Source organism: Bombina bombina, chromosome 1, assembly GCF_027579735.1.
Source record: "Bombina bombina isolate aBomBom1 chromosome 1, aBomBom1.pri, whole genome shotgun sequence".
Classification (NCBI taxonomy): Eukaryota; Metazoa; Chordata; class Amphibia; order Anura; family Bombinatoridae; genus Bombina; species Bombina bombina.
Window position 1 is genome coordinate 1,359,536,356 of NC_069499.1, and position 14,975 is coordinate 1,359,551,330.

Here is a 14,975-nt window from a genome sequence, read left to right on the forward strand (position 1 = left end):
AGAAGCATTTTTGTTAATGGAAGTATATTGCAAAAATGTTTCTATTTCAAAATTGTAATGCTCCCAAGCACACTCATTTTTTTACTTTCTATCCCTTTAAACTACTTTCCAGTTTACAACAATTAGATCATTTGCTTTGTTCTTTTGGTATCCTTTGTTGAATAGAATACATATATAGACTCAGGAGAAGCAATGTACTATAGCTTATTGGTGGCTGCGCATATATGCCTCGTTAGTGGCTCAACTGATTTGTTCAGCTAGTACATTGCTGCTTGTTCAACAAAGGATACCAAAAGAATGAAGCACATTTGATATTAGAAATAAATTAAAAAGATGTTTAAAATTGTATGCTCTCTCTGAATCATGAAAGAAAAAAAGATGGTTTTATGACCTTTTAAGGGGAGATTTAAAGGGGGAAAAAAAAACGGATGCTATTATATTCAAGTCTTGGTTAACAGTGTTATAAACAGAATAAGCCTATAGAACATATGCATGAGGATGTAATTTAAAAAAGGGACAGTTTACTTCAGAATTTTATGGTTTAAAAAAAAAAAAAAAATAGATAATCCCTTTATTACCATTTCCCCAGTTTTGCATAACCAACACAGTTATATTAATACACTTTTTACCCCAGTGATTACCTTGTATCTAAGCCTCTGCAGACTGCCCCCTTATTTCAGTTATTTTAACAGACATGCATTTTAGATAATCAGTAGTGACTCCTAGGTAAATCCACAGGAGTAAGAACAATGTTATCTATATCACACACACATGAACTAGTACTGCCTAGCTGTGAAAAACTATAAAAATGTACCGAGTTAAGAGATGGCCTTTAAGGGCTTAGAAATTAGCATATGATCCAACCTTGGTCTATCTGAATCATGAAAGTTTAAATTGTGACTAGACTGTCCCTATAAGTCACATTGTATCCTAATAACGTATTTAGCTGCATATGCGTAAGGCAGTTACGTGCTATGAATTTAAAGTTCCTTTTAAAACCTTTAATTTGCAATGCAGTCTTAAACAATTGAAAGAGATATGAGTGCACAAAGAAAATGCAACTGGCAGCCCATGTCACACGTGGCCCTCTGCACTAGTTTGTGGGGCCCCTAAGGAAAAAACTAAAAAAAAAAAAAAAAAAGTATGTGCTCTGGGGAATTCTGATAAGCAAATAAAAATGGCCACAACTCAAAAGAGCCCTCTTAAAGTGATGGTAAATGTTGCATATACCTCATTGAATATCTCTATTGTTCGTATAATAACTAGCATATTCACATTAAAGTTTCTTAAATTTTTAAATTATAGAGCTATTCATTGCATAACTGTGTTTAACCCCTGCAAAGGAAAACACATAGTTAAAGTCCGCTCCAGTGCAGATATGCACTACTGGGAGTTAGCTGAAAATATCTGACGTGCCACGAGAGAATTGTGTGTAGCCACCAATAATTTGCCAACTCTCAGTAGCGTTGGATATGCACATATTCTATTTTTTATTTTATTTTTTACAAGAAAAAGTACATTTGAAAAAAGGAGTGAATTTAAAAAAGTATCTTTCAATAAAGCAAGGAAAATAAATACCGGTAATGAATATTTATTTAAAAAAAAAAAAAAAAAAAAAAAAAAAAAGGGAGTATTGTAAAAGATAAAAATGTCCTTGAATAAACATTAAAATGTAGAGTTTTTAAAGGGAATTTAAACAACTCTTGTTATATGTAAAAATTGTGCTTTGTCCCATGTTTCCTAGCAGGTCAAAAAGTTAAAGGGACACTGTACCCAATTTTTTTCTTTTGTAATTCAGAAAGAGCATGCAATTTTAAGCAACTTTCTAATTTACTCCTATTATCAATTTTTCTTCGTTCTCTTTCTATCTTTATTTGAAAAAGAAGGCATCTAAGCATTTTTTTTGGTTAAGTACTCTGGACAGCACTTTTTTATTGGTGGATGAATTTATCCACCAATCAGCAAGGATAACCCAGGTTGTTCACCAAAAATAGGCCGGCATCTAAACTTACATTCTTGCATTTCAAATAAAGATACCAAGAGAATTAAAAAAAATTTGATAATAGGAGTAAATTAGAAAGTTGCTTAAAATTTCATGCTCAATGTGAATCACGAAAGAAAATTTTTGGGTACAGTGTCCCTTTAAATCTGTAACCTAGGTTTTCAAAATGCTGCAAATCGCAAAAAAACATTTGCATGTTAGAGTATTTGGTTTTATGTTTTTCTACAGAGCATGAGAAAAGCACAATTTTTATTTTTTATTTATTTATGTTTTTTTTAACACAAAAGCAAGAGGTGTTTAGCATTTCTTTAAACCAGTTGATATCCATGAGAGTTCACAATCGACTTCAGTGCATCGTGTAGTAGTTCAGTTACACCATATTCTCTGCCAAACTGACATTCTAGAGAAGGCTCTATAATATATAAAATAGGCTGACCATATTGCCGCTTTAAAAAGGGCCACATATGAAAAACACATATGTCAGGGCTGTTTAAAGAAATGGTTTTGTATAAGAACCCTCAGATATGTATTTTTCATATGTGTTCCTTCTTAAAGCGGCAATATGGTCAGCCTAATATAAAACCAATGTGACAGCACAGCCATACTGTGAAAGTGCTTAACAAGGCCCTAAGCACAGATGTTTGTGGGTGCACTACATATATTCATTTTAGCATATGTGCTGTATAACACAGGATTCTTCTTATTTCTATTTCAATGTGTTGGTGTTTTCTCACTTCTGCTTTCTGTATTTAAGAGCCAGTAAGGGGCTGGTGACGAGGAGTTTATAGAGAAACCTAGAATACAAATGACAGCCATACAAGAGTGGCAGAAAATAAGCTGGTGTGAGGCGGGTCAGAGAGCACACACCATGGTTGTGTCATATACAGTTTTACAATGCCACATACATACAGTGTACTCACAGATGCCAGCATCACCCCAATAACAATGTTGTTCTTCATGCATCCTTATTAAGCATTAAGTGCTGCAACACAAACACTATATACACACAGAAGAAAACATCACTAAAAGCTTGGGAAATGTACCAAGCGCCACTGAGCTGCCTTATGTAACCCCCAACACACAATACCACCCAATCAGACTATTATCTCCCAACTGCTCAGGAGATGGAGGGTGGAGACTCACCAGGAATTGCACCTTAGCTTTCATTTTCGACTCTGCCCCAAGTATTATATTACAGTCTGAGGGATAGGGAAGTGTGAGGGTATTTCTGCAGCCAAAGCCTCAAATGTAGAATTGTGAAACAGAGGTCACAGGACTAATGGCTTCAGCTATAATGTGCACTGTCAGATACTTCCTTATCTGAGAGCTGGAGGATGGGACAGACCCTGCAACTGTATAAGCACACAGTGTGTATGGCATTGCACAGTACAGCATGCAGTGTATAGAAACACTGGGTAGAGAATTCAGAGATACCTCATAAACATAAGATTGTGTTCCAAGACACAAACAATAAGAATAATTTGAGATCAGATCATGCTTCTGAGATATTAACTCTTGATACAGACATACACACAAAGCTTCCCATTATAGGTTCAGTAATAATGAATGTTCGTTATAGTTAAGCTGAAGTGAAAACACAGACCAGTAGCTTTCGTAAACCTGTCAGAAGATAAGATCAGTGAGCCATTTTTAACTTAAAGGGACATAAAATAGAAAAAAAAAAAAACTTATTTTATGATGCAGATAGAGAATACATTTTTAAACAACATTCCAATTTAATTCTATTATATAATATGTTTAATTCTTTAGGTTTCCTTGTTGAAGAAATAGAATAGCACATGGGTGAGCCAATAACACAAGGCATCAATATGCAGCCACAAATCAGCATCTTCTGGACCTATTTACATATGCTTTTTAACAAAGGATATCAAGAGAATGAAGCAAATTTGATAATAGAAGTAAATTGGAAAGGTGTTAAAAATCGCATGCTTTATATGAATCATTAAAGAAGAAGAATAAATTGGTTTCATGTCCCTTTATGAATACGGTCTTAAAGGAATTGTATACTGTAAAATCCCTTTTCCCTTAATGTGTTTACAATTGCTTTTTTTTTTTTTTTACCAACTGCAGAGTAAAACATTTATGAAAATTAGCTTTTTATGTTTTTTTGTGTATATTAAAGCTCTGATTTTGTGTTTTGAAGCCACAACCTAATAAAATGGGTTGAGCTTGTAGGTATAATCAGATCTCATTAATTTATCACATTGTGTACATATACCTGCTTCTTTATCTTATATCTGTCCGTAAACCAATCAGCAATACTTGGAGAGAACAATGGAAAAATCAACATTGTATTACCTTATCTCTGCTATATCCCACTGGGAGTGTAATTTCTTCTGATGGTTGTGTTTACAAAGCTTATCTATAGCTTGGACCTGCGGCCACAAACTTTCAGCATAGGTGGGGATACCACATGCTAAATCAACTATTTCAAATGCCAATATAAGGGTAAAGGAGCTACTTGTAAACAATTGAATGCACTCCAGCAGGTAAAGTGGATCATTGGGATCAAATTAAAGGGGGGGGATTGAGTAAACTGTCCCTTTAAGAAAAAACACACAAATGTGTACATATATGTTGCACAAATACAGTCTTTCCTGCATCCATAAGTTTAACCTCTTAAGGACATATGACAGAATTTTTCCGTCATAAAACAATTGAGCAAACTGAAAGTGGTGTCCTTAAAGGGTTAAAACTACCCCAGTTCTGTAATATTCAGTAGCACAACAACTTCTGTTAAGAGTTTTAAAAGTGACTAGTCAGCTATCAGCCCACACTGCAACATCCTTATGAAAGATGTAAGCCAAGTAGAAAATTGCAGTGTCTGAGAAAAAAAATATATGTTGATCTATCATGATCATTAGTAATGTCTTCCCCCTGCGCTAGTAACTCTGAACTCCTGACTAGTAAACTATTGAGATTTTTCCACACGTGAGATTTAAATTTTATATAAACAAACACACAACATATCTTGTCAGTTTAAGTGGTCTCTTAAACTACAATATGCACCGATGACAAAAAAGAAACGTACATTTAAATACAGACATTTGGTTGTGATACTGCTCTTATGTATACAGGAGTATAAAAGAAATCTATGTACATCACATAAACATACATTGATATATTATATAGGTGTCTATAGTATAACCTAACACTGTAAAACCATGGTGAAAAGGCATTTATTGTGATATGTATTATATACACAAATACGGTGATGGGAGTCAAACCTGTACATGCCAAACTAATTCTGTCTAATTATTAAAGAGATAGTTTACTGTAATTGTTTACCCCTCAATGTTTTTCCAATGATTTGTTATACCAGCTGCAGAGTATAGCAACTATGGAAAATGGCTTATTACTGTTTATTTTATATAGGAAATAGCAAGTGTTGTTCTTTGAAACAACAACCCATTAAAATGGGTTGAGCTTGCAGGGAAATCAGATTTCCTTATTTTATCACCTTCTGTACACACGCTTATTTATATTATCTCTGCCTCTATACAAACCCCCAATATTTACAAAGAACAATTGAAGATTAACATTTTATTGCTTCTCTCTCCTACCTCCAACTGTGAGTGTAATTTCTTCTGCTGGCTATGTTAACACCGCTTTTCTATAGCCTATACTTAATTATAGAACTTTCAGTGTAGGTAGGGATGCCGTACGCAAAATTGGCTATTTCAAATGCTGATTTAAAAGTAAAATGAGCCATTTGTAAACAATTTAATACGCTCCAGCATGTAAAATGGACCATTGGGGAAAAACATTTAGGGTCAATTGTCCCTTTAATGGCAGTAATGGAAAGCCTGTACCATGTTTTAACTTATATTGAACCAACACAATAGAGTTTAAATCAACTATGTGTGCAAGTGTGAGCTTAATAGAACATAATGAGGATAGCAGTGAGTTCTTTAGGGCCACATGCAGCACTGCTAACTTCAGTTTTATGGTATAAAAAGATGCAACCTTAGATCCATAAAACAACAACTTATACTTATCCTCCAGGCAAGGCAAACTAATCCAAAAATATATATCAATATTTGTCACTGGTTTAGACAATTAAAAATATTACATAACGGCATACACATTTCTATTGATGCAACAATTCAACTTTAAATAACTCCAAACATGCAAAACCACCAATGCCAGGACAGTTGCCCTCTAACATTAGCAAACTTCACGACAGCTACAAAGACATAAAATGATGTAGCCACACAGAAGAAGAAAAAAAAAAGGGAGTACCAGTTACATATTTGTAGGAGACAGGCAAGGATTTTTGTAATATGGATGTATTCCTAATAAAATTAAAAAAAAAAAGAGCTAGGGTAAAATAACTAAGCTGTGGTTCACAGGATGTTTAAAGCCCTGAAGGATGGTAAAGAAAACAAAAGTATAATTTCCTAGACAGGACAAAAGATACATGGGCATCCACATTTGCTTTATAACATATGCTTTCTTTTTAGAACCATTTTTGAAGGCCAATACATGACCAAGCAAGGAGCTGCCTTTGCAAAGCGTGAGGCCTGGCTAGTATTTTTTCTTCCACAAAACCTGTCACACAGATGTAATAGCAGTCCCTGCTGTAACTATATTAGATTCAATAAGACATACGTATACCTAATACAAAACCAATCAGGATTTTTAGGTACCATGAAGAGGATGTATTCATGGAAAAAAAAAAATCACTGTTAAACCAGTAACAGCCTCCCGGGATTTTCAGCTCCTGCCCTAAGCTATTATAGCATTTTGTGCAGTCTTCACAGGTTCAGGCTTACAAGGGGAGGTGGGCCAAGCAGCCTTCACAGCTCCCTTAGTAATTACAGACCCCTTCAATGCTGCCGTCAGCAAGGAAAGCTGGGATTAGTGAGCAGGTTTAACCGCGCAGGGAGGGGCAGGCAGGCAAAGGTGACAGGGGCAAGGACTTGGGAGGGGGGCAGAGATCCTCCTTAACTCTTTACTTGCCAGAACCAGTGGTCTGACATCCACCACTAAGACCCATGAAAATGAATATAAAACTGCTTCTACCTGTTTTTCTATCTTTAATTAAACATTCAAGATCTAAAATGCAAACTGACTCCCACCCAATACAGCAGCTCTCTTTATGGCAGCTACAGGTGATAAAGGGGGATATTCCTTGTGGAAATCAAAGATTCAGGGGAGTTTGCATCAGCTCACAGAGCTCAAACACAATGACACATTTTTTTACAGTCAGCATCTCCTGTGTTAGCCAACCACTAAAACTAAAATGTCAGGTTCTGTACAATATTGCAGTGCCCCAAAATGTTACGGTCATCACTTTATAATTCTAGGGGGGGTGGGAATGAATATAAATGCATATACCTAGAGAACAGAATTCAAATATTGGCAAAATGAATACAGAATATTCAGATTAAATTCAAGTAAGAATTTAAAGGGGAGGAAGGTGGTAATAGAAGAGGGGGGGGCAGATTATAGATGAGGTAGACAGGAGAGGGTGAAGTGTTTAGATGATATGGAAGAGATAAGAGGGGATGAGGGTAAAGTCTTGAATCAGACACAGTAAGCAACAATCATAAAACAAGGAGCAACATTGCTTGGAGGGGGAGGACCGTCAACCAGGAGCCTGGGGGACAAACATACAACAGTCAGCAAATGAAAGGTGTTGCCTGTACCTGAGCCACCAGACGTGTAAATAATGTATTATACAGGGTTTATATGCGTATTAAACAAGGCAGGTATATAGCTGGGAAGAAGGGACATTTGTTTATAAAACAAGATATCTGGGGTACGAATGACATAAGGAATGACACTGCAGGAACAAAGGTGACACAAGGACAGCAGAGAGGGTCAGCAGGTGACAAGGGAGCAGCAGCAGGTGAAACGTAAGGGAGAGTAAATGGTGGTAATTTATTAGACAAAAGGGGCTATAGATGAGAGAAAAGCAGTGTGTGACCATAAGAACACATAATGCCATTAAGGAGCAGCAGGGAATAGATATCTTACTAGGTGACATGAAAGGGCAAAACAAGTACTTATTATTAAGGGGGGTATTTATACAATTGAAGGATATGAAACAGCCATGGAAGCAAGGTAGATGCAGAATGAAGAATCAGTAGATGAAAAGATGAGGGAGATAGTATGTGATATACAGGATGCAGAAGTAAACATGCAAAACAAGCAGGGCATCCAAAACAGGTATGTATATATATATCTCATTTAGAATTAGAGACTATAAAGTATGGGAGAACAGCAGGTGTATATATGTGGGTCAGCAATAATATGGGGAACACAATGTATAAGACTGTTAGTAAGGAGCTAGAGGTTAAAATGGATGGGGGGGGGGGGTCAGCAGAGGCCATATGGGATTATAGTGCAGGAGGGGATATTGGATGAGGGGTCTGTAGGGATTATATGGAATGAGGGAATTAGCAGGGGATATATGGGATAATGGACAACAGGACATATAATAGATGATGGGTTAGAAGTTGATCTATGTGCAGAGGGAAAAGCTGGGGATAGTGGGATGAGGGGGGGTAGCAGGTGAGATGTAGGGGTGCAGGTAACATTAACGGGTGGGGGCAGCAGGTAAGTGTAGACACCAGACTGTAACTCACCTGCAGTATCTGTCCTAGGTGGGCTGTCTGCTGTTTCTTCTCTCTTTCTTAACCTGTCACACCTGTCCTTGTCCTCCTTCGTTGCTCCTTGTCCTGTCTCTCCTGGGTGGGCTCTATCTGTGTGTCACACCTGTCCTGTGTCCCTCCCTCACCTGTCCTCCTTGGATACACCCAACCAACAGCCAGTCACTTCCTGGATCCCCCCTATCTGCCCCCGCACAGCCAATGGCTGCCGCCCCCCACCCTCCCCACCTGCCACAGGTTGCTACTCCCTCCCCTCCCCCTTACTAGCTCCACCCTCCCGCTCCCATCCTCCTGGGCCACCTTAACTGACAACCAGGAAGTGCCCTACAACAACCCACAGGTTCATTGGATAAGGCGGAGGCGGGGCACTAGGAATGCCGTGTTCTTGTTGGAAGAGAGTGCTGTCACATAGCCGAATGGGCGTCTTCTTCAGGGAGCAATGACGTGCTGTCTGCCATTCTTCTTAAAGTGGCAACGTCTTAGAAGTTGAGAATTGGTGGGCACCGTACAGCTATTAGAAGCTTACAGTAATTTTGTTTTTTAAGAGTGGCACAATATTGGCATTGCAATAACTGCTTCTCGTTAGATTGACTAATATTACTGGAGCATATCGTCTCCTCAAAATAAAATGATTAATTACCTTAATAGCTACCGGCACAGATACTAATAAATCAGTTGCCAATTGCTTGCAACAGTCTTTGTGTCGGTTGCTTTAAGTTACGTACCACAGCTCTATGCAAAATGCGTACGATTCATATCTGATAATTTTACCTTTAAAAAAAGTGGTAATATTTATTTACGCGACAGTTCGGTTTTATCTGTCTGAGGATCGGGATTTCGTGCAGCTCTTGGAACAGCAGCTTTTTGTTTCCGGAATGGGTCTGTTCACAACAACGAACCCACACGCGAACTTCTTTACCCAGATAACAACCGATTCACTGCTATAAAGTATAAAAATAATAATGTTTTGCCTGAAAATAATAAATATGAACTGCAGTAGTTTTTTAATAGACCATGATCGCTTCCTGAATTAACCTATGTTGTAAACCGTATGACTGTGAGTTGTCCCTTCCAGCCATTAAAGGGGCAGTCTAGTCAAAACTTTAATGATACCAATAGGGCATGTTATTTTAAACAACTATCCAATTTACTTTTATCATCAAATTTGCTTTGTTCTATTGGTATTCTTTGTGGAAAGCTTAATTTATATATGCTAATTTCTAGGCTGTTGAACTCCCTCTTAGTGCATTTTGACAGTTTTCACAGTTAGATTGTGCTAGTTCATGTGTGTCATGTAGATAACATTGTGCTCACTCCTGTGGGGGTTATTTATGAGTCAGCACTGATTGGCTAAATAACTGTCAAAATAACTGATATAAGCCTGCAGAGGCTTAGTTACAAGGTAATAGCAGAGGTAAAAAGTGTATTAATATAGCTGTGTTGGTTATGCAAATAAAGGGAATATGGTTATGGTTAATAAAGGGAATATCTATCTTCAAACAATAAAAATTCTGGTTTAGACTGTTCATTTAAAGGGACATGAAACACATTTTTTTTTTTCTTTCATGATTCAGACATAGCATGCAATTTTAAACAACTTTCCAATTTACTTCTATTATTTAACTTGCTTCCTTCTCTTGTTATCCTTTGCTGAAAGGTTTATCATAGTAAGCTAAGGAGCAGCAAAGAACCTAGGTTCTAGCTGCTGATTGGTGGCTGCATATATATACCGGTTGTCATTGGCTCACCCATGTGTTCAGTTAGAAACCAGTATTGCATTGCTGCTCCTTCATCAAATGATATCAAGAGAATGAAGCAAATTTGATCATAGAAATAAATTGGAAAGTTGTTTAAAATGGTACGTTCTACCTAAGTCACGAAAGAAAATGTTTGGGTTTCATGTCCCTTTAAGGAATTAATCACAAGGTGGGTTAGTGGTTCACAAACATGCATTTTCCTAAAGTTAAAATTTAAATAACTTTCATTTACCTCTTTTTTTTTGCAAAAAATAATAATATATGAGTTGCTACATTTTCATAAGAATAGCAGAAAATATTTGGCCACACTGACATTTAAAACTGGTCAGTGTGTTTAAAGGGATACAAATGCAAAAAGCAAATTGACTAATAATATGTTAGAACATTTTATTATTGAATTGTTGCTTGCATATAGCTATGTGTTAACCTCTGCAACTGTGTTAAACACATAGTTAAAGTCAGCTCCAGAGCTGTAATACGTTAATGGGAGCTGGCTGAAAAATTTGGTTGAGCCCATAACAAGAGGCATATGTGTAGCAACCAATCACCAGCTAGCTCCGCCTCCTAGTAGTGCATTCTTGAGCCTACCTAGGTATGCTTTTCAACAAAGGATACCAAGAGAGCAAAGGAAATCTGTTGGCAGATGTAAATTGAAAAGTCTCCTACAATTGCATGCTCTATCTAAAACATGAAAGTTTAGTTTTGATTTCCATGTTCCTTTAAGCATTAAAGGGACATTCCAGTCAAAATTTGAATGCACATAGATTAATTACATCTTTGAATAGAAACATACTTGCAATTTACATGTATTAGCAAAAATGCTTCTAGTTAAAGGTATCACTGTTTTAGTGGTAACATTTTTCTCTGCACGTGCATGTGAAGCATAGCTAGATATTGTCACTGCACCCACATTTTTAATAATGCAGCTGCTCAGATCATCAGTGGGGCTTGTATCATGTCAGCAATTAACAAATTGAGTCATTACCATATGGTACAAGCACCTTAGGCTCTCTGAGCAAATGCTGGTGCACGGTGCATACTTAAATACACTTTTGATACAGCTATAGCTTTTATTAGAAGCATTTTTGCTAATGTGTGTATACTACAAAATTGCTTCTGTTCAATACCGAAAGGCCCCCATGTGGTTTCCAATTTTGGCTGGAATATCCCTTGAATTGCACAGCGTTTTTTAAAAATTCCACTACTAACTGTTGACACTTTCAGCATTCTCACTTCTAAAATCTTTTGAGCATTATAGTATAGCTATATAGGGGCCCGATTACAAATGGAGCACAAAAATAGCGCTATTGTTTACTAACATCGCTCACATAAAATCAATAGCGTTTTTATTTTTGAGATCATATTGTAAGTTAAAAGTAATATATTAGTTATTGTGTGGAACTCTAGGGCACACTAACATCCCTCACATAATATATTTCTAATGGGGTGCACTGAAAAACTCATGTTAGCTATCACACAAGCTGATAGTCGAATAGTGGAATTCTTCACTTACTTTTAAAGTATAATTTTATACTGCAATATACATTTAAAGCACTACACACATAGATATATACACTTACATACAAACCCACACTCACATATACAGGGAGTGCAGAATTATTAGGCAAGTTGTATTTTTGAGGATTAATTTTATTATTGAACAACAACCATGTTCTCAATGAACCCAAAAAACTCATTAATATCAAAGCTGAATAGTTTTGGAAGTAGTTTTTAGTTTGTTTTTAGGTATAGCTATTTTAGGGGGATATCTGTGTGTGCAGGTGACTATTACTGTGCATAATTATTAGGCAACTTAACAAAAAACAAATATATACCCATTTCAATTATTTATTTTTACCAGTGAAACCAATATAACATCTCAACATTCACAAATATACATTTCTGACATTCAAAAACAAAACAAAAACAAATCAGTGACCAATATAGCCACCTTTCTTTGCAAGGACACTCAAAAGCCTGCCATCCATGGATTCGGTCAGTGTTTTGATCTGTTCACCATCAACATTGCGTGCAGCAGCAACCACAGCCTCCCAGACACTGTTCAGAGAGGTGTACTGTTTTCCCTCCTTGTAAATCTCACATTTGATGATGGACCACAGGTTCTCAATGGGGTTCAGATCAGGTGAACAAGGAGGCCATGTCATTAGATTTTCTTCTTTTATACCCTTTCTTGCCAGCCACGCTGTGGAGTACTTGGACGCGTGTGATGGAGCATTGTCCTGCATGAAAATCATGTTTTTCTTGCAGGATGCAGACTTCTTCCTGTACCACTGCTTGAAGAAGGTGTCTTCCAGAAACTGGCAGTAGGACTGGGAGTTGAGCTTGACTCCATCCTCAACCCGAAAAGGCCCCACAAGCTCATCTTTGATGATACCAGCCCAAACCAGTACTCCACCTCCACCTTGCTGGCGTCTGAGTCAGACTGGAGCTCTCTGCCCTTTACCAATCCAGCCACGGGACTCACTCTCATTTCATCAGTCCATAAAACCTTAGAAAAATTAGTCTTGAGATATTTTGTTGGCCCAGTCTTGACGTTTCAGCTTGTGTGTCTTGTTCAGTGGTGGTCGTCTTTCAGCCTTTCTTACCTTGGCCATGTCTCTGAGTATTGCACACCTTGTGCTTTTGGGCACTCCAGTGATGTTGCAGCTCTGAAATATGGCCAAACTGGTGGCAAGTGGCATCTTGGCAGCTGCACGCTTGACTTTTCTCAGTTCATGGGAAGTTATTTTGCGCCTTGGTTTTTCCACACACTTCTTGCGACCCTGTTGACTATTTTGAATGAAACGCTTGATTGTTCGATGATCACGCTTCAGAAGCTTTGCAATTTTAAGAATGCTGCATCCCTCTGCAAGATATCTCACTATTTTTGACTTTTCTGAGCCTGTTAAGTCCTTCTTTTGACCCATTTTGCCAAAGGAAAGGAAGTTGCCTAATAATTATGCACACCTGATATAGGGTGTTGATGTCATTAGACCACACCCCTTCTCATTACAGAGATGCACATCACCTAATATGCTTAATTGGTAGTAGGCTTTGGAGCCTATACAGCTTGGAGTAAGACAACATGCATAAAGAGGATGATGTGGTCAAAATACTCATTTGCCTAATAATTCTGCACTCCCTGTATTTATATATATATATATATTTATTACCATCTACTTGTAATACCAGTTGTGCGCTATTCTCTGAGCAAAATCGCACTAAGGAAAATGCACGCTACACTGGGCTATATCGCAAGTGGCACGCTGTTAGCGTGTGCGGGATATAAAAATATTGCACCTGCAGTAATTTGCTTATGTATTACAAGTTGAAAGTAAACACGAACCAAACAAGCACAAACTAAATTTGCACTTGTCGTGTTAGTGCGACTGAAGTCCTCTCGTAAAGGGTTATGGTTACAAAAAAAAAAGTTGCATTAAACACAACATAAATAAATAAAAATAAAGTGTTAGGGGGGCGGAGACTAGCCACGCAGGAAGATGGCTGCACCTAACTAGATCTCTGATAACCTAAGTGCTAAATCCCAGTTATGTGCAACTAATTATAGTTATTATTTCTTTTTTTTTTATTTATTAATTAGCATGATTTATTATGAGGAAGAGTGTCTTAATAATACCCAGATTAATCCCCTTATGATCATTGTGGGCGAGATCTGACGGAGCGGCAAACCACATGGGCTGAGATATAACTATAAACTAAACTGCTCATCGGTGAGGAGAGAGCACAGGAGAGAAGGTGGACCCGGTTCAGCCCAGATGCCTACCACACATTAGCAAAGGAGGTTAGAAGCAGCGGGGAGTCTAAGTCCACAACGGACAATGGAAGAAGAAGCGGAGTAGGCCTGAACACGTGGCCACCGGACTTACACTGGAAGAGAGTGACGATCGATCCTGCTACACCCCTCACTAATCAGCGCTCCATACTGCAGCGGTCCGACGGGGGAAACAGACCGGGAGCAACGACTGATACAGGGAGGCGGGGCTGCACCGACTACCATATCGGCACCATAGCCGCGCCATCCCTGGAGGAGAAAGAAGCACCACAAGACAGGAGATCCAGGTGCTGTAAGTGGCAGAGAGTGGGATCGCAGTCGGCAGGCAGGAAGGTAGGAGGGTGAGAAGCGCCATCACACAGTGATATGGAGCGCATAGAATAACAGGGGGCAAGCACAATAGCAGAACTTGGGGCAGCACTACTACTGGCACTATAGAAGGAGCTCCCTGGGGGCTTGGGCCTTAAACAAATAAGTTGATACAGGACTCTAATGCTTACACATACGCTGGCTGCATGTTATAACACATCTGGCATAACCTACCCCTGACCAGACATTATATAAGAAGTGAGCTAGAAGGGGGATACAGGTATCAAGAGGGAGGGGGAGAAGTGGTATAAAGGAGACAAAAAGGCAATAAAAATAACGGTTAATTAAAAATGGAAAAGCTGACAGCAAGCTAGCTTGAACCAACAAGCAAAAGAGTGATAGTGATATTCTGCTGGGCCTCATTCCCCCAGAAGATACTCCCTACCAACATAAACGATCACAGGCTACTCCAGCTA

General features: G+C 38.1%; 1 protein-coding gene across 1 annotated transcript in view; it reads right to left on the reverse strand.

The window, feature by feature from the left end:
- The window catches only part of ZBTB7B (zinc finger and BTB domain containing 7B), a 127,806-nt gene extending 118,978 nt beyond the window's left edge, over positions 1 to 8,828 (reverse strand). The window contains exon 1 of the mRNA XM_053703521.1: positions 8,617 to 8,828. The gene's annotated coding sequence lies outside the window, so the exon portion shown is untranslated. The remainder of the gene's footprint in view (positions 1 to 8,616) is intronic.
- Between the last annotated feature and the right edge of the window lie 6,147 nt (positions 8,829 to 14,975).